We start from the raw sequence: 18661 nt of genomic DNA, 5'->3' as shown, positions 1-18661 counted from the left end.
AATCTGATCTTTAGGGTTTAAAAATTTTCCAGGAGTGTTGGTAGTGCTTGCTTTAAGGAAAAAGTAAAAGCAGATCCAGCTCAAAGATCTGCCTAAGTGGCATACATTGTGCAGATAGAAGTACTGGTACAGTACTGATAGAGAACAAAGTTGGAGAAGCCAAAATTAAAGTAATATTTCAAGAAGAACATATCTGATGATACAAAAGGTCAAAAAAGTCAAATAAAACGGGGGCCCTGGTGACAGTCTTGACAGGTGTATTTCCTGAGAGCAGTCAAATGCAAAAGCATGTGCTGCATGGAACTGTAAGAAGGATGCTCTACCAGTCTTTAAGATTATGCTTACTGAGATTAGGTATGGAACAAATCTTTTTCCTTCTCTTCATTAAAAAAAACAACCAAACAAAAAGATTAACCAAACAAGACTGCTGACCCAACAGAGTCTGAGGAAGCTTCTGGATATTTCTCATGTTTCTTATGCAGGAATGTATCTAATAATATGAAGATATTATATTAATAATGTTATTAGTAATAATAATTAGTAATTCAGAATTCCCTTCAGTGAATTCAGGAAGTGATCTCAATATAGTGTGTCAGTGGACCTCCTTTAAGAAGAAAATTGCTGCACCTTCCAAGTTACAATATTATTGAGAGCAGGCTGATACTGTTGTTGAGTCAAGTTGATCTCTGGCTAGCACAGCAGAGCCAATAATTTTTTTAACAGGAATATCACAGGCTTCCCACATGTCACACCTTCAAGCTGCAGGAGGCTTGAGTCACTTACTCAAAATATTTTCCCAAACTTTAAGCGTCAGGGTGTTGCTTCTTACGGAACGGTAGGTTTTTATTGTTCACTTTTCTAGTATTTCAGTATTACAGTTGCTTCAGAGCTAATGTTTACTGCCAGTAGCCAAGGAATTGTGGTAGAGCTCAATGTATCACTTTTTCCTCTTAAAGCACTACTTAGAGGTTGAAGGCTGTAACAACAGTCAGACAGGTCAGCAATTTAGTTGTGAAGGCAAGACCTGTGTCTTTGTGGAAATTCAGAGCTGGTGCTGCCACCTCCAAGTAGTGGCAGGAAGCAGAGGAATGAGGAAGACTCCAAAATAATTTACATGTAAAATACTGAGTATTCCCGAGCCACAGAAATTCACCTCTGCTAGTATTAGTTACTCCCCACATGGGATAAAGACATCGTGGTCTTTGAAACTTCTGGTTTCAAAGTGCAGTGCTTAGTTTCCTGAAGTGAATAAGCCTGAGCTATAAGTACAAATTAATCTCTGTGTATAAATTTGCAGGAGATAAATTTTCTACTGGAAACAAAACCAAATATAAAAAAGAAAAAGAAAAAAAAGAATTAAACCAGATTTCTGATTGTTGGTTATTTCCATATTTTTGTCATTTTAGTTTTTCTAAGTTACCATTTTGCACCCACTGACAACGTTGCAAACTGTCCCTAGGGTTTATGAATTTTTTTATACGTTGCTTACTAAAGATTCTACAAGCTGAATTTGCCTGTTATGCAACCCTTTTGTTTCAAAAGTATGCCCTTATTCAGTTATGCAGTTAGTAGCTCCACTTTAAACATGACTGATTGCAACACTGTAAACAATTCTGTTGCTAAATCTCACAGAGAAATGGAATCCCATTTACTCTCTCCTAGCTGCAATTTCTTAAGATTAGAAAGAAGGGGGGAAAAAAAACACCAAACAAACCAACCCCAAAAAACCACAACACCAAGTAACCCCAAGGTAATGAAATTGTCTCTACTCTCCATGCCAAAAGTCCAGGGACACAACTAGGAATAAATAATGATAAAAATAATAATGATGATAATAATAATAAAAAAAAATCTGTTGAGCCAGGCGTCCCACTTGTATGGTTGCCTTTTAAAAGGGAGCAGCATCTTTAGACTTTCTGTAGGTAAAAACCTTTCTTTGCTAGTTTACACATATATTTGAAACCAACCACTCAGTTTTGTTCCTGCTAACCCTTTTCATTTGTATCCTCCTGTGTGAGCTCCAACATAAACAAGACTCGTAAACAGCAGACTATAGATAAGCTTTCAAAATGTTATGTGGCATTTTACTTACATATCTGTCAAGTAAAAGGTTAGAATCTTCACTTTTTAAAGGAAAACATACCAATTAGCAGCAAGGCAAGGCTGTCTAGAGCATGAGGTTTTCAAAGTTTGACACGTCTGTAGATGCAACACAACCTATTTCTTTGTATGAAGGTCCCTTTCATTTTCCGATGGTGGGTGAGGATCCAGGGAGGGCCCCACCTCTAAGGAGTTTCCAGGTGCTCACAGGAATTACAAAATGAGGTTCTTTGCCTGATGTGTCCAGTATAGCTACAGCTGCATAATGGGGTAGCAGATGATTGCTTCACCTTGTTTGCCTACCAAACTGAGGACTTAATATTGGTTTCAGTGGCCTTAAGTGCCAAATAGGTTGTGAAACACTTCTATCCCCAGCACGCAGGAAAATAAGGAAGACTTGAAGGCTTTCTTCCTGGCATGAGCTAGTGGGACTGCAGGTCACAGTGAAAGCTGGAGAGTGATGGCAGCAGCCTGTGTGGGGCCACCAGTCCCTGTCCTGATGGGACATTGGCAGCCGGTGCTCAGGGACATGCAGGGCTTTGGCTTCATCCCCTCAACACATTGGCCATCTGAGATAAGCTGACCTGACAGTTGGCTGCCAGCACAGAGCAGTAGGAGTTTGTGCCCCCCTTAGAGCCAGGGGCAAGCAAGACAGGAAATTATATTTCTAAAAGCCGTAATTCCCTTCTCTGTTTGCTTCTGGGATGGTGCTGCTATGCATCCCCCTTTCTGCAGGCAAACTGTTGTCTTACAGTCTTGTCATAAGTGATTAGTCAGAATCCAGTGCTATAAAAAACCCAGAACCAAATGTAATAACCAAGGTGCAAAATTAACATTTAAAAAATCCTATAACCTGCTGCAAAAACATCCTAAAATTAAAATATGAAATACTGTGTCCTTGAGACCACTAAAAATGCTTAATGGATTTATCTGTCTTTATGAAAGATTTAAAGAGGCTTGATTTTTTTAAAATTGCAATGTGTCCATGTCCTGGAAGTAAAGTGCTTTAAAGCAACTTGATGAGTACATAAAATCACGTGTAACTCTGGAAATCTAAAAGAAAAAGTACATGTTGTTGGATTACCTATGTAAAAAATAGAGAAAGAAAGAGAAACAGAAAAAAAAAACAAACATGCAAATGTAAATCCTAGTTAGTATTTCTATTGTTAAGTTTTATCTGTTAGGTGCCAAAACAGTTTTTAGTTTTATACAGGAAAGTGTATTCATGGCTGCTGCCCTGAGGAATTTATAGTGTCAATAAATTAACATAAATGAATTGCTACAATTTTCGTTTTATTATAATATCTTAAATAGTTAGCAGACTTAACAGCTTTACATACATCTAGAGATAACATCTGAATTGCAAATAAATCACTACAAAATATATGTTGCAGACAGTTTTTATTTAATGTGCACTGTCATTAAGTATTTAAATGGCTTACTTCTGCCATTTGCCTGTTCCACTAAATGTGTCCACTGTAGTGTGTAAAGGGGAGTGTACTATATTAAGACAGCTAATATTTTAAATTAAGATTTGGTCTACACTACAGGTGTTTAATTTGTATCTAATGAGTCAGTTACATTACTAAAAAAGGATAGTTATTTTAAATATATTTATTCAGATGTAGGGAATATATAATTGATTTTTATTCTTTTCTTTACTTCTGTATCTCTTAATAACTAGTTCCTGTTTAATATGTAGTAACTGCTATTAAACCTGAATTAAATGCTTTTTGGAGTATTGCTATTTAAAGTTTCACTGAAGAAGTAAAATTTACTTCTTAATTAACTATTTAATTTAAATGCTAAAATAAGGGTATTTAAACATCCCTGGGGCACAAGAACATGCCATTTTTTTGCAGTGAATGATGACCCAGCATCAGTTATATTCTCATTTCTGTAATGGCAAGGCCATACACCCTCATTGCATGGGAAACTCTGGCTGACAGGGTGCTGCAGTGCGACTACTCTGTAACACTGGCTGCCACTTGACGTGTGAGAGCATGAAGTCTGTCTCAGGGTGTATCAGTCAAGTTCAATATCTCACCCTTATCTGAAGGTGCTTAATGATTCAGGGTATTAAAAAGACTGAGTCATTTGTGAAGACTGTGGTTGACGATTTTGCTTTTTTGTCCTGGTAGAGCAGTTTGCCATAAATATAATTCATCTGGAGAAGGACCTGACACCTTTGGTGGACAGATCCGATACAGTGGAATGAAATCCCATGAGAAACAATGACCATTTCACACCTCGGTAAGTTTCTGCTTTAGGTGCAAAGCTTTTCTTTTTACTTAGCTTGCTTTAATGGAAATGTATAGCAAAATTTATATGTTGGAAACTTTAATTTATTAAGACAAAACACTGTTAAAACTTTTTCTCTTTGAAGCAAGGATGACAGAACAAAATTAAAATAGATTAATTTTTACTGCTTGGTACATTAAAATTAGATGTTGTTTTGCTGTAGTGATGTATGTCTATCAAAATCCTGTATGTCAGAGAAGAAAAGACCACATATGACCAAAAGAAAGATAAAGTCACTTATAGTATATGGTGTCAGGGACCTAAGCTGTATGAAATATATTATGTCACTAAAATGTCTGAATTGAGACATTATTAAGCTCTTATTACAAGACATAATCATACAGAAAGCTGCTGAAGAAGTGCATTTTAAATTGCTTTGCTATATTCTTCTCTAAGAGAATGTGGCATTCCTGATCATTGTCTCTCATCTTTAAAGTCTGTAGTCATGTTAGTATAACATCCACTTCTTCAGCAGACGTAAATTGTCTCTAGAGTGTTATGACTGTAATCCTCATCCTGCTCTCTTGCAGAACTTTGCCAAGTAGCTACTTGTTGAGTTTTTCTACTAAAGGATCTTCAAATCACAGCCAGATTTTAGCCTTTACCTACATGATCATCTTGTTAACATTTGGCCCAACGTGATGCAAAAATCGACGAAGTCCCCAAGGAAGTGAAGTTATAGAGAAACACATGTAGTTCATTAATGAACTTTAAATCACAACTTCTTTCAGGTTTTTTGTTTGGTTGGTGGTTTTTTTTAAATCAATAAGTGAGGAGAATTCTAAATTTTAGCTTGTGACCATTCTTAAGCATTTCATATAACAAGCTCTTTCGTTTACAGACTTTATGGGAGAGAGTTCATAAACAGGGGCCATTGTTTATTGTCTTGTAGTAAACAGCAACTGTCTCAAACAGTACCCTGGGAATTGGGCCCAAATCTCTGAAAAGCCACTTATCATAAGTAAGTGCATAAAAGAAAAATTGTAAAAAATACAGAGTACATTCACAGGAGGATTTTGAAAGACCTCAAAGAGACCAAATTGTTGTCTATGCTGTCAAGCTCAAAGAGTTTAAAATAAATAATACAGAGTTACAGCTGGCAGAACTAAGCAATACATCACTAAATATCCACATATACAAAGTGTATAGCCTCTACTAAGAAACTAAAGTTCATTTGCAGATTAATATTTAATCTCTTTATTCTGTGAAAGTATTCTTTTTCAGTGTGCTCATTTAGAGTTGAAGGTGTGGGTTCTCTCTGGCAGATTCTAATCCATATATTATTCTTACAGTCAGCAGACCAAAAAGAAATACAACGTTTATTGTTCACACTTGATCACATGAAGGAAACAAAGATGGTTAATAAACAGAGTTAGGCAAATGCTAATACTTTTGGGGGACTTTCTGTTGTACATGACTGGCATGAATTTATAATTATTAAATCACTTCATGATCGGCTATAGTATAATCAAGGCCTAACTCTTACCCTGCTTAACAGAACAAATTCTCATTGGGCTTCACAGGCCTTTTCTGGTATTAAGCATGTTTAAGCAATTAATTAGGAAGAAAACAATGATAAAAGCATGTGCTTTTTCCCTTCTGTGGGGTAAATAGCAGGTGTCAAGACTAACAGTAATGCAGCTAACTTTTCTAATGTACCAGGACAATTGTTGGGAGTGTTGACCTGCAGAATAAACAAGTATTGAGATTTTATAATCCTTTCTAAATGCCGCAGCACTGAAAATCACACAGAGACAAAATTGGAATGTTAAATTGAAAGATGCTATGTTCCACAGCAACAAGGAAACCGAGACCCATGAGGGAAGGACTAGTGATGACTATTGGCAGATCCTAAACAAAGGCATATACCTTTAAAGTAAAAATGTCAGAATCTCTTTACATCGTTGCTTCTGTCCATACAACACTTTTTTTGAAAAGCATACATGAAAATTCAGTTCCAGCTATACTTTGAGTAATTTGCATTGAATAAATGTGTTCAATTTGTTAGAAAGGGAGTCCAGGAGGCAGATAACCCAATTCAAACATGGGGAATTATCTTCATCCTTCTGAAATTAGATAGAATTTTGCCATTGATTACCATGGCAGCAAAAGTACACACTGTGATACTGAAAATATGGGGTGGTTAAGTCTAGTTCTTAAAATAGTTGAGTACAACAATGATTTAGTTTGCAATCAATAATTTATAAGATTTTTACCATACCAGCCAGAGTAAAACTACCTCAGTAAAAGGTAATGCAAACTATTTAAAATTAAGTATGTAAGTATACTTGGCTGCTACACTGAAATATTGCTCTAATTTGGTTCAGAGATATGCTGAAAAAGTAGCCTTTTCCAATGGGTTTTGATTTGATTTATTTATTTTTTCCTAAATAGATACTTTCAATCAAAATATTTAGACGACTTATCAACACTGACTCACTAGCACCACAAAGTGGAGAGTAGAGTCTCTGGTATATTTTTACTACCTGACATTAACAGGTGTGATCAAATTTTAACAAATGTGTTTTAACTGTAGATGTAAACATTTCTAGCATTGTTGCTGTGTTTCAAAGAAAGAATAGTAAGCAAACTTCTATCAGCATTGTTAGAACAGATAGATGGGTGGCATGCACTACAGTCTATGTCTCCAGATGCATGGAGTGTATGTCACAAATAATGTGAAAGCATGTTTGGATTTAGGCAGCTAGTGATCAGTGTAACGTGTTGAGCTCTCAAGCAGATTAATTTCTATATCACTTGATGATGACACATTTTTATCTCTTTTGCTGTTTCAATTACTTTGATAAATTGGGAAGGGGGATTGTTTTCCCACAGTAGCACCAGATACAGAATTTTTAAGTGGATTTTTTTTTTCTCACTTAACTCATATACATGTTACAGTTTAAGAAGCATACTGCTAATTAATCAAGTTAATTACACATCAAGATGTGAACCTTGTGTGGCCAGGCTTTTTTATTATTTTTTTTTTATTTCATCTCTTCTATTAGTTTTTTTCATAGCTAAGCTTAAAGAAATGGATTACATATACCACATTTGCTTTAGAAAGAGTTACTGATCTGCTGCTGCAAGTTTTTGCTTCCATTTCTCACTGTTTCTGCCAATGAAACTGAAAACAGTTGCCCTGAGATGCTTCTGGCAATGTATCATCATCATCAGTGAAGACTTACAGATGTTAATTTAACTGACAATAGATTATAGAATCTCATTGCCTAATAGATGAATTATGGTAAAGTTTTGTATGATAAAAAGCTGAAATGCCCCTTGCCTGAGGGAACTCCTAGGAATAAAAGGTTCAGTTGTGTCTGTGGCTTTTTTTCTCTTTTTTTCTTTTTCTTTTCTCTCCTTTTTTTTTTTTTTGAGAGAGAGAAGAGAGATCAAACTGCTGCCGTAAAATTTCCCCAACACTTTTAATTGATATAAGCCTTGCTTATGATTTCTTTCCACAGTCTGCTTTCCTCTTTTTTGTTTTACAGATTTAGGTATGCCTGCCTTTTTTTGCAGTAGGAGCTGTTTGGTTGAAAGGCAGCATATTTATTTCGGAATTAACTATGGCTCAAGCCTCTTTTGAGAGTCACAGAGCTCATAGCATGCTGTCAGGGGTCTTGTCTTAATGAGAATCAAAAGTATGCTTTAGCCCCTGATAAAGTCCAAGCTGTGGCTTAAATATGTATCAGCTGGTTGTGGTCAGCCTTCAAAGGCAAGGCAATCTGGTGAGGGAATCAAATTTGTCAAGTATATGTGACTCAAGCATAGTAACCACTACTTCTTTTCCTTTGCTTGAGTATAAATCTGGAGGAAAAGAGAATTGGAAACATTTCTGTTGTTCACGTAGTCTGAATATATTTAAATGCTACTTCGTATGTTTATTTACAGTGTGGTGCAAGATAACAAAGTAAATTTCATAATTATTATTTCTTCAATGTCATTGCTAGACCTGCAACTTCACAAATGCCTTGTATTTTCAAAAACAAGACTTGCCCCAAAGCACTCATAACCAAATTTGCACAGAACACATAAAGAGACCTGAAAGAAGAAAGTGTGGTTGGTTGGCACGATGAAGCAGAGGGGGTATCTTAGGCACTGAAAACAGTTTTGGGAATAGAAATTGGAAGTCATGCATGAGATATGGATACTCACAGTAGGCAGAACTGCATCTGAGCCAGGAAAGTAAGGACTCAGTCCAGTGGTAGGCTAAGGCAGACTCTTGCAAAGCCTTAAAATTGCAGAGGAGAAATTCGACCTTGTACTGTAATGAGATGGAAAACCACCTGAGAGACTGAGACATGAATTGACACGATCAGAGTAGTGAACAAGAAAGATAACCTTGGCTGCAGTGTTTGGAGTGGACTGGAGAAGGGAGATTACAGGGAAGAAGGTTATACTGGCTAAGAGGTCACAGCAGGTTAGAGATAATGAAGGCATGAAGCAGGGAGGAAAAAAAGATGAATAACTGAAGATGCTGTAGATGGTGAAAAGGTATGATTTGGCCAAGAAGACAAAATTTGGATATTTGAAAGTTGATGGTTATGTAAAAAAAAAATATTCAAGACTTTTGCTGTATTTATGTACTATTCTATTGGCATGCTGCAGCCAGCTTGCTGTAGTAAAAGTCACAAAGCTATCTAGACCATCTATATCTTTATCTGTTTCTACACATTCACATGTATTGATAGATAACTATTTTTGTATTTTGACCGTAGAGAGCAATATGGAAATCAGATGACACAGGTGTTTTTTTGGTGACTCTACCACTGACTGGCCCTGCGATCTTGGACAGGTTATTTCTGTTTGCTGTGCTACAGTTTCTTTGTCTGTAAAACAGTGAAAGCAGTTCTTTACTTTCTTTTGACATGTATAGATGGAAAAGAATAGATACTGTTCAGTGGACTTAGAATTCTCTGTAGAACTCAGTTAGAAGATGCCCACAGGCCATCAGGCCGTCCCACATGGTCACCTTCACAACCACAACTGGGATGCGGTGGTCCCTTTATAGTGGCAGCATATCAGTTCCAGGTGTTGGAGGGGGTCCAAATGTATTTGGGACTGTCCTGGTTTCATCTGGGATGGAGTTAATTGTCTTCTTATGAGCTAGTGCAGTGCTGTGTTTTGGCTTTGATGTGAGACTTTTCAGCTCCTCAGGCCTTGTTAGCAAAAAGGCTGGAGAGGCACAAGGAACTGGGAGGGGACACAGACAGGTCAGCTGACCCAAAGTAGCCAAAGAGATACTCCGTACCATGGGACATTATGCCTGGTATATATATCAGGGGTTGGCCGGGGCAGGCGGATCATTGCTCGGGGACTGGCTGGGCATCAGTCGGTGGGTGGTGAGCAGTTGCATTACGTACCACGTGCTCCTTTCTTCCTTTCCTTCTGGATGTTATTCTTTTCCTTCCCCTTTTCATTATAACTTGTTGTCATCATTGCTATTATTCTTTCATTTTTATTTTGATTCAATTATTAAATTGTTCTTATCTTAACCTTTGAGTTTTACATTCCTTTCCAGCCCTCCTCCCCATCCCTCTGGGTGAGGGGGGAGTGAGTGAGCAGCTGCGTGGTACTTAACTACCAGCCAGGGTTAAATTTCGTCAGGGACCCACAGAGAAAGTTGAAAAAGACTGTGCCCAAGTATGTAGTTTTGACTAGAGGTATAAGAACTCTGCTGTGTTTGAAGCCATCGTAATAAAAAAGTATTTGTGGACGCACTTCACCTAGCAGTTTTCTTTGGGGATTATGCATGGCTTTTGAAACATGTGCTATCAAAATACAGTGGCAGTGTTCTTTCCTGAGAATGCTCTATTCAACATGCCAAAGGACTTTTTAAAATATTGGTAAAATAAGACATAAAGCAGACAAAATAGTTGTTGGGAATTTCAGCTGGGAGTACCAATATATTTGGAGTGTCACAATTCTAGTTCAGAAAAACTGCAAACAAATGATCATGCCATAGAAGACAGGAAAAAAATCTAGCTGGTAGATTAGCCATAAGCCTAGAAAGCAAGAGCACCTCAGCAGTAAACAGAGACAGAATAGTGACTATAATTTTTGCTAAATCACGGTTAGACTGATGAGTAAATAAAAAAAAAAAAAAAAGGGTGGAAGCTGGTAAAGGACACTATTTCCTCTGAGACACTCTCTTGCCTTAATGGTCTTCTTTGTACTGCTAGTGCTGAAGCTAAGATCCCAAGAGGATGAGGAAGAAGTGGGAGGTCCTTCACCATAGCACTGAAGGTGGTTATAGCTGCCAGTTATTCCCCAGCTGAAATTCTGAATTAGTCAGAATTCCTGTGGAGGTAATTTCTGTGGCTCATTCCTCCTGGTTTTCTTCCTGTAAGCTGTGGTTACAGAAACCTGCTTGCGACAGCTGCTGTGCAGGTTAGTCAATATTTAGGGAAAAGAAATAATTAAAGATTAATAGCATTTAAAACATTAACTGCAGATTAAAATAACGGACCAGTAAATCACATGTTTTATTTTTACTATAGGAAGGCATATTGTTGAAAAACAATGGAATAATTTTCATCGAGCAGTAAATTCTTAGAGGGATAAATTCAGGACGAGATCTTCCCAACATAGCAAAGGAATACATAATACAGAAAAAAAAATCTGATTAATGTTTAAGATACACTTTTTAACTTTCTAAATTAAATTGTTGCCATTTGCTGCTGAGACAATTAGCAGGTGTCAGTTAGAAGACACAATAGATTATGTGCCCAATTACTTTCTCTTTTCAGACAACAGTTTGCAGTCACAGGAATGTGTGAGGAGGTTTAATCAAAGATTAGAACTTTTTAATTAAATAGGGCCGTATGTGACTAGTCATTTGACATTAATTACTGTTTTAGTTGGATTCCTTTTGATTTGTAAAAGGCCCTGAGCACTACAAAAATTGTCACATCATAGGAACTGCTGATTATTAAAACAAAAAGTTTTCTTCAGCAGCCCATCACTCTCCTGCAAAAGATTCATAATTTCAAAAGTGAAACGGCTGCCTTAGAGGAGACCAGTGAGTTTTAAAAGCAAAAGAGCAGATGGTACTTCAACTGACTCCCTTTAGAAGGGACGGTCTGAAAGTGCTAAATTGTAATGATTGATAAGGTCTTCTGTCAATGCTCAGCAAAACTTTCAAGGGGCTGAACACCTGGCATGAGTTTCATTTGGAGTTTTAACTAGTTGACTACCCTTTGGGGTGTCTTAAAGCTAACTAGCATCACTGATATTAATAGAGGACATCAATCAAAATGAAACACTGTAGTAGAAACTGATCCGAGACTTCAAGTAATATTTTAATTTGTCGGCCTGCAGAGAGGAGGGATAAATGTTAACAGTGTCCTTGTGTGATAGCTTTAAATTCAAGTCAATGGTGGTATCAGTGTTGGCAAGTCATTCTTTTGTGAGCTTTGCTTTTTCATATACTCCACTTATTCAGAGTAAACTGGGAATAGTGACAATGAAAATCCTTATCTGAATAGCCTGCAGAAAGAAAAGGGGGGAAAAAAAGAGACAGATGTAAAGACAGCAGGAATAATTCTTAGCTCATGTGAAGATTAGGGGTGAACTTCACACAAACACACAGTCATTTTGCCTTTTGTGGTGAACTCTTGGAGAGATTTGAGCTGGGGTAGTATGTCTGTCTGAAGGTAAATTAAGAAAGCAAAATCCATCCCCAACCTGCAGCGCTACAGTGCAGCTTCTGCACATGGGACTCGGGTACATGCACCTGCAGCTCCTTTCTTAGCCTGCCGAAATGGTGTCATGTGCCAAGCTACTGGGTCTGTCTGCCACAGAGCTTGTTCTTGGGGATCATGGAATGCCTGATACTCAGGGTGGGCAATGAATATGTCATGGAGAAAGTTTGGAAATGTTTGAACCAGTGATAGTCAGATTGCCAGCAATGCTAAGTGCAACTGTGGACCCTGTATGCCCTGTTTTACCTCAGTCTAATCATGTAGTAAGTATTAAATCAGCAAAGCAATTCAACCCCCAAATTAACAACGCACATTGTACTGAGGGTCTTTTGTGGGCTGAAGTATTGACATGGTAGAAAGAAATAATATTACTTGGAATTAGCTCATCTCCATGAATTGATACCTGATTTACTTGCAAGTTAGCTGGTTCAGGCCATCAGCACAGGAGGCTAATCTGCAGTTTGAATAACAGTTAAACAGGGTAAAGTTACTTGATGGAATACTGAAGTCCAGTTTATGATCTGGACTGAAACTCAACGGACCTGGGTTCATTTTTCTGACAGTATTCCTATTTGACTGTGGAAAAAAAGTCATTTAATTTCTCTGTAATTCAATTTCCTAACCATAGAAGATGGCAGTGCCTTTCTACTTCACTTAGTAGATGGTAGGACTTTGAAAAGGTATCTGTTACTGGCATTGGTACAGTGTCTGGGATGAACAGGTGCTCCTAAATACTGCTATTATTTCTAGATTAAATTGTATTTATGCCTGTTTTTCTAGTTCAGCCTCCAGCCTGCTACAGTCTGGAAATCACTACGGAAACTGTGGTAGTAAATGTGGTATTTTGCAACTGGTCTTCATACCACATAGGTTAAATCCTTTTCTAAAATATCTATGTCACGGTGTATTTCCTATAGGCTTGCAGCATCTCTTGAAATGGACAGAAGTGTTCACTCCATTCAGATAAAAAGTTTCTATTTAAAGTGAAAAAAACTATCAATTGTGTATGAAAACAAGCACTGTAGGAAATTTTAGTTCTAGAATGAATGGAAAAAGATATGCTTTATTATTTAAGAGATGCTGTTTTTCAAGAAAAAAAAAACAACACTGAGAAGAAACACAAAATTATCATAGTATTTTGTATTCACTGCATCAGTTATTTCCCAAAGAAAGCCTATCAGTTAAAATGATGAATTTTAACCTTTACCGATTCTTCTAGAGAACATTCAATTTATATTCTTCAGGCACTTTGCTACTTGTTCACCATACTGATGCAAAATTATTGTTTTTGTAATATTTATAAAGATCTAGTTACAAGTTTTCAAGGACATATTTCATATTTTTTTTGAATCTAAACCGTCTAGTATAAGTTAAGATAGAAATGGAACAAAAAGGTAACATATGGTACAGTTATCTACTTTAATACATTAATATTTAAATACAGTATTATACTGAGTACAAGTCTGGTGGTCAATAGAAAATACAAAGGTCACGTTATCACAGAGTACAGAAAGCTTTAAGAGATGAATACCAATGGATAAACATTTCTGCATAGAATCCTTTCCTTTTTTTCATTGTTCCTATGAGATCAAATAATGTCCATATGAAATCAATGACTTCAAACTCCCTTTATGAAATCAATCCTGTAAACGTTGTTGGCAGTACTAAATTTGAAAAAACAAACAAACAAAAAACCCAAATGAGTTTGAATGTAGGATGAAATCTGAGCTTTTCTTAATTTGTGTCTCAGATAACTTCTGTAGCCATGATGTCGGTTTTTCTTTAGGCACTCTGGGCTTCTGAGCATCATTCTTAAGAGAGCAGTAGTGTTACAAATTAGTATTGCAGCCTTCGACTACTGCTGCAGCATTGCAGAGTTAGATGCTAACCTTGCTGTCTAGTGTAAGGGTGTGTTGGGCTGACAGGCCTGGGATACAAAGCTGCCAGCACATTTGAGGTGTGCTCAGAGGTGGTGAATAAGAGTGCCAGGAAAAAATGGGACATTTACTTGCCTGCTGTAAAGATCAGTTTCTTACTAAGGTTCAAAACGAAATTATTCAGAGATTTTTTTTTCTTGTTTAATTTATTTTTATTTACTATTCAAAATTATGTTTATATTCCTTCAAAATTAGTGGGCCATGTGGATTCCCTCTCTATGGGGGTTTGGAACATTCCTGGAGAGCATCTGGGCAAGCAGAGAGATAGGGAAGTTCTGGGGATTGCCAAGGGTGAGAGGAGTAGGAGGAGGCAGTGACAACTTTCCTAGTTGAAAGACTGTTGAAGCCTGGATTTTCTGTGTTTTCACTCTCCTTCTCCCTTGATCACTCTAGGGAAAAGATCTAGATGGGTCCATCTCAAAGATCTGACTGATTTGAGGTTCTGCCAAAGCTCTTGTAGATATTCCAGTATAGCTGAAATACTCAGAATGTGTTTCAGGCTTTGCTATGAGTACACTGAGTAATGTCTATTTTATGAATTTTGAATCTAATGATCTAGACACCTACCAATTTAGTGCTGTCAAAAGTTCAGTGTTAATACGCATGGCCTCTGGCAATAGCTTAGTTATAGTGGGGATATTACCAGTGGAAATGTTAGTCACCTCCTAAGTGATATCAGAGATTGGTACAAAACCTTCACATGTGGATACCTAAATTGGTAGTTGTAGCCTAAGGATGAGCTCCAATGGAAACCTTGTGTGCCAGTGTAGGTTATTCACTGTGTCCTGGGAACTGAATTTTGCTGGATCAGGCACCTAAGAATGGAATATACAAATTTTAGAGCGCTGAGCGGGGAGATTTCAAGATCAGTTAACTAGAAACGATAAACATAGGTGTCTAAACACCCTTTCCCTTCCAATTTGAGAACCTAACTGAGATATAATTGCCTGGATGAGGCTGAACCTTATTTAGGAGTCTGCCTCGCCACACAGTATCTTGGTGGTTAGTGATTGCCACAGAAGCTGGAGATCTGGAATAAAACCATTTCTCCTATTTCATAAAGTACTGCACTGAACAGAGAAGAGTAGACTTTCATTCTAGTCTATACTCTTTCCATACTCTTGTCATCACCGTAAGTTTTTTTACTTAATGGCAGCTTAATGTAAACTGGGTAGGGAAGCCAGTACCCAGTTCCCCCTTCTGTTGAGTACTTCAAGCACTGTGCTGTGTTGTTCTGCAGCTGTTATATGTGAAAGTGGGATTCCTGCTTGACACTCACCTTTTGAATTCACTTCAAGCTCTTCTGGAGAAAAACTTTGATTCAGTTCTTTCCTAAAGTTAGTCTGTATTAAGTTTGAGAATGTGATTTAGAATGAACAGCAGTTGATTTGACTATCAATCATTTAAATATTTTTTAACAAAAGTTACTGTGCATTTTTTCTACATTTCATTATTGTGCAGTGGGAAAAAAACCCCAAACTATCTGTGACAATGACAAGTGCATAGATCCATTTTAAGCTTGGCTAACTGACACAGGAAATTTTCTATATCTGTAAGTAGATAACCAGCAACTTATTCATCCACATTAAGAATGAACAAGCAAATGAAATAAAAATTTCCCTGCAGAATTAAAAAAAAGTTCTCAGTTTGACAGAAGGGATGAAACTATAAGACAGTAACATTGAACATAGCGATTTTCTACTGCATTTACCTCAGGCAATAGCACAGTGATATTTAAACAAGATAGTAATTATATGAAAGATGTCAAATAAAAAACATTAAAAATTCAAATGTATATAAGAATTTGTGAAAAGAAAGAGATGTGTTTGTTCTCCTAATTTACATAAGTAGCTAACACAAATCCAAAGACAATTTTTTTCAAGATGTCATAAGAGTTGTGGGTTTAACTGGTATGTCTTAGGTAAAAATTGAGAGTTCTTAGATATAGATGTACATCAGTGTCTCCCGTTACATGTCAAAGTCAGTACACAGTAAGTCACTGTATTTCTAGGGAGATTTTTCACCCTATATTTTTGCCAGCCTCGTAATTACTGAGAGGATGGCTGAAGAATACCTTTTAATGCCTTGCATGTTCTACAGGGATGGTAGGTGAAGAATTGTGCCATAGGAACACACCCCCTGCATTTCAGTATAGGACAAGACTTCAAGTCTTTTCTAAGCTTTTCTAAAGTACCCCATCTAAGATGTTTATACTGCAGGGGACAGATGGCTTGGATTAATGGTTTCGCCCTGCAAATTCACCCCTGTTGTACTATACTGCTTCCTAGTGTAGACATACTTACTAATCCCTAAGTTTTCCATCCAACTATTCTAAAATCATTAGATTTTCATGTATTGTTCATGGGCTGCTACTGGTTTTGGATATTTTCTTAAAAAAAAAAAAAAATTTCTTCCTTAACCTGCTAAATTGGTGTCAGGTACAATTGAAGAAATAGGATATCTCAGTGACATCCAGGCAGTGACATATCAGAGCTGCCACCTGTTTGCATATCTGAGGAGGGTTTTTTTTCCTCAGGGCAATCTCTATTGCAATTCAGATCATTGTCTGATAACATCTGAAAATACTTCTGTGAATAAAACCAACAAGGGTTCATTCCTTAGAGAAAAGCTTTTGTTTGAAGGAAAAATACTAAGATCCAGAAACCTCATCGATGGCAATTTATTGCTATTCCATTGATGACCTTGGCATAAATGTCATGAACTCCAGAGCATTAGGAGGCATCACCAGTTCAATGGAAGATTTTGATATGTGAAAAAATGGATTACCTGGATGACTGTATTGTAGGAGAATAGAGGATACTTGTGTCAAGTGCAGTATCATTATCTTAGAGAGCAATAAACTGTGAGCTAAATCAGATGGGAGTGAAAAAAAGTCAGAGCTGGCTGTAATAGTCTATCAGGGAACAACACTCCCTCGTGAAGCAGCTCCCTCAAAAGGCAATTACAGCCCTAGTATGTATCAGGTAAAATTACTTCAGCAGAAACAGTAGAAACAGAGAAATAATAATGTCTTCGTACAAGGAACTCCTAAGTTTGAAGTTTTAGTTTGTATCGAAATCTTCCAAACTGCTGAAAATATTCCTCTGTTCTAAGACTTGCACATTTTGTAGGGTTCCCTTTTCTGAGAAGCAGATGACATGGTGTCTTGGGAGACTTGTCAGAAAAAAAGCTTTTTGGGTCTGGTTCATTTCTGTCCTTTTACTTCTAAGTTTTTTGCCAATATTTAGATAGTGTCTCCTCCAAAGCTCCTGCTGATGTGAAAAAAAATGGAATTCTTGCAGAGGAAGTGAGACTAGCTATGACTGAGGTGATGCCTTGCAATAGATTAACTAGTAACTGCTAAACTTAAAGGCACATGTAAACATTCTACAGTGTTGAAATAGAAAGACCAACATTCACATTTAGTTTGAAGACAACAACACTGAGTTTAATTTGGTGACATTATTAATTTACACCATCTGAGAGAAAAAGTATTTGGAGAGATTGTGGGGGAAAAGGTGTTAACAAATGGGAAGTTTTAAGATCAAACATCCCATTGTTGAGATAGTGAAAACTTTGGTCTTCGATTCCTTTTGAGGAAGTGCAATTTCCCATGGAAATGCCAATGGAATTCCTCCATCAGGGTAAGAGAACTAAGAGGATAAATATTTGATCAGTAGATTGTTGAAGACAAATAAAAACTACAGGCCTTGTGCGTGAGTCAAAGCAATGATGAGGGAACCACTGATAGAAATAATCAGTATCCTGCTTTGCTTTCCAGCTGCTGGCCCTAATAATTTAAAACTATGATTTTTTTATATATATATATATATACATGTTACATGTTGGAGACAGCCACAAGAAATTAACTAGTGGTTAGTTTTTATGTCATTATTTGCCTATCTCTTTTCTCTTGGCTCTTTGACCAGAAAAACCCTGTATGCCAACTGTAAGTAACAAAATACATAGTCAAAAATACATGGTTGAGAATTAATTACCAAATTAGAGATCTTATTTTTCATTTGTAAACAAAAGGCTTGGAGTCAAGAAGAATGAGTGTGGGAATTCCAGTAATGAAGATGCGTATAGTAGCAGTGACAACGTCCACCCACACGGCCTTGTCAGCCCTGGTACATTTAGAATATGGCATAATTCAGAGCTCATAATAAGATTTTTCGCCTATAGGTCTCTGGTCTGTCTAGCTTCTAGCCAGTATCAGGAGGTTAGGAGGTACTGTGATGCATGAGATGAGTCATTTGCTGCTGAGATTTTTGAACCAAGGCTACTCATTAACCACACATATTGTTGGCAGTCTAAACTGTTCCTGTATCGCAACCCAGAACTCTAGGAGATGGGAACTTTCACCTTGCCTAGCAGAACCTTCACTGCTTCCCGCATACTCACTGTGGCATTCCTCACAAGCAGAATAAATTGTGCTTGCTTGGCACAGCATAGCCTTCAGGCCAGCATAAATTTTCAGTGTCTCAGAAACCTTTGGAGTCCTCTTGCCAAGAACATTTTATCTTTTTTAGAGATAGGGGATTTCCCCTCTTGTGAACAGGTCTTATTGTTCCCTGATTTTGGCCAACAAGGTTTGTGAAGGGAATGTGTTGCAAA

At 37.1% G+C, this 18661-nt stretch overlaps 1 long non-coding RNA gene across 1 annotated transcript in view; it reads left to right on the top strand.

Annotated features, from left to right (window-relative positions):
* LOC121083893 overlaps positions 1-18661 on the top strand; it is a 40589-nt gene that overhangs the window by 5647 nt on the left and 16281 nt on the right. Inside the window, exon 3 of the long non-coding RNA XR_005826520.1 lies at positions 4242-4353. This is a non-coding gene — a long non-coding RNA (uncharacterized LOC121083893). The remainder of the gene's footprint in view (positions 1-4241; positions 4354-18661) is intronic.

The sequence above is a fragment of the Falco naumanni genome, chromosome 2 (genome assembly GCF_017639655.2).
Source record: "Falco naumanni isolate bFalNau1 chromosome 2, bFalNau1.pat, whole genome shotgun sequence".
Classification (NCBI taxonomy): Eukaryota; Metazoa; Chordata; class Aves; order Falconiformes; family Falconidae; genus Falco; species Falco naumanni.
This window is presented reverse-complemented; position numbering and strand designations above follow the sequence as displayed.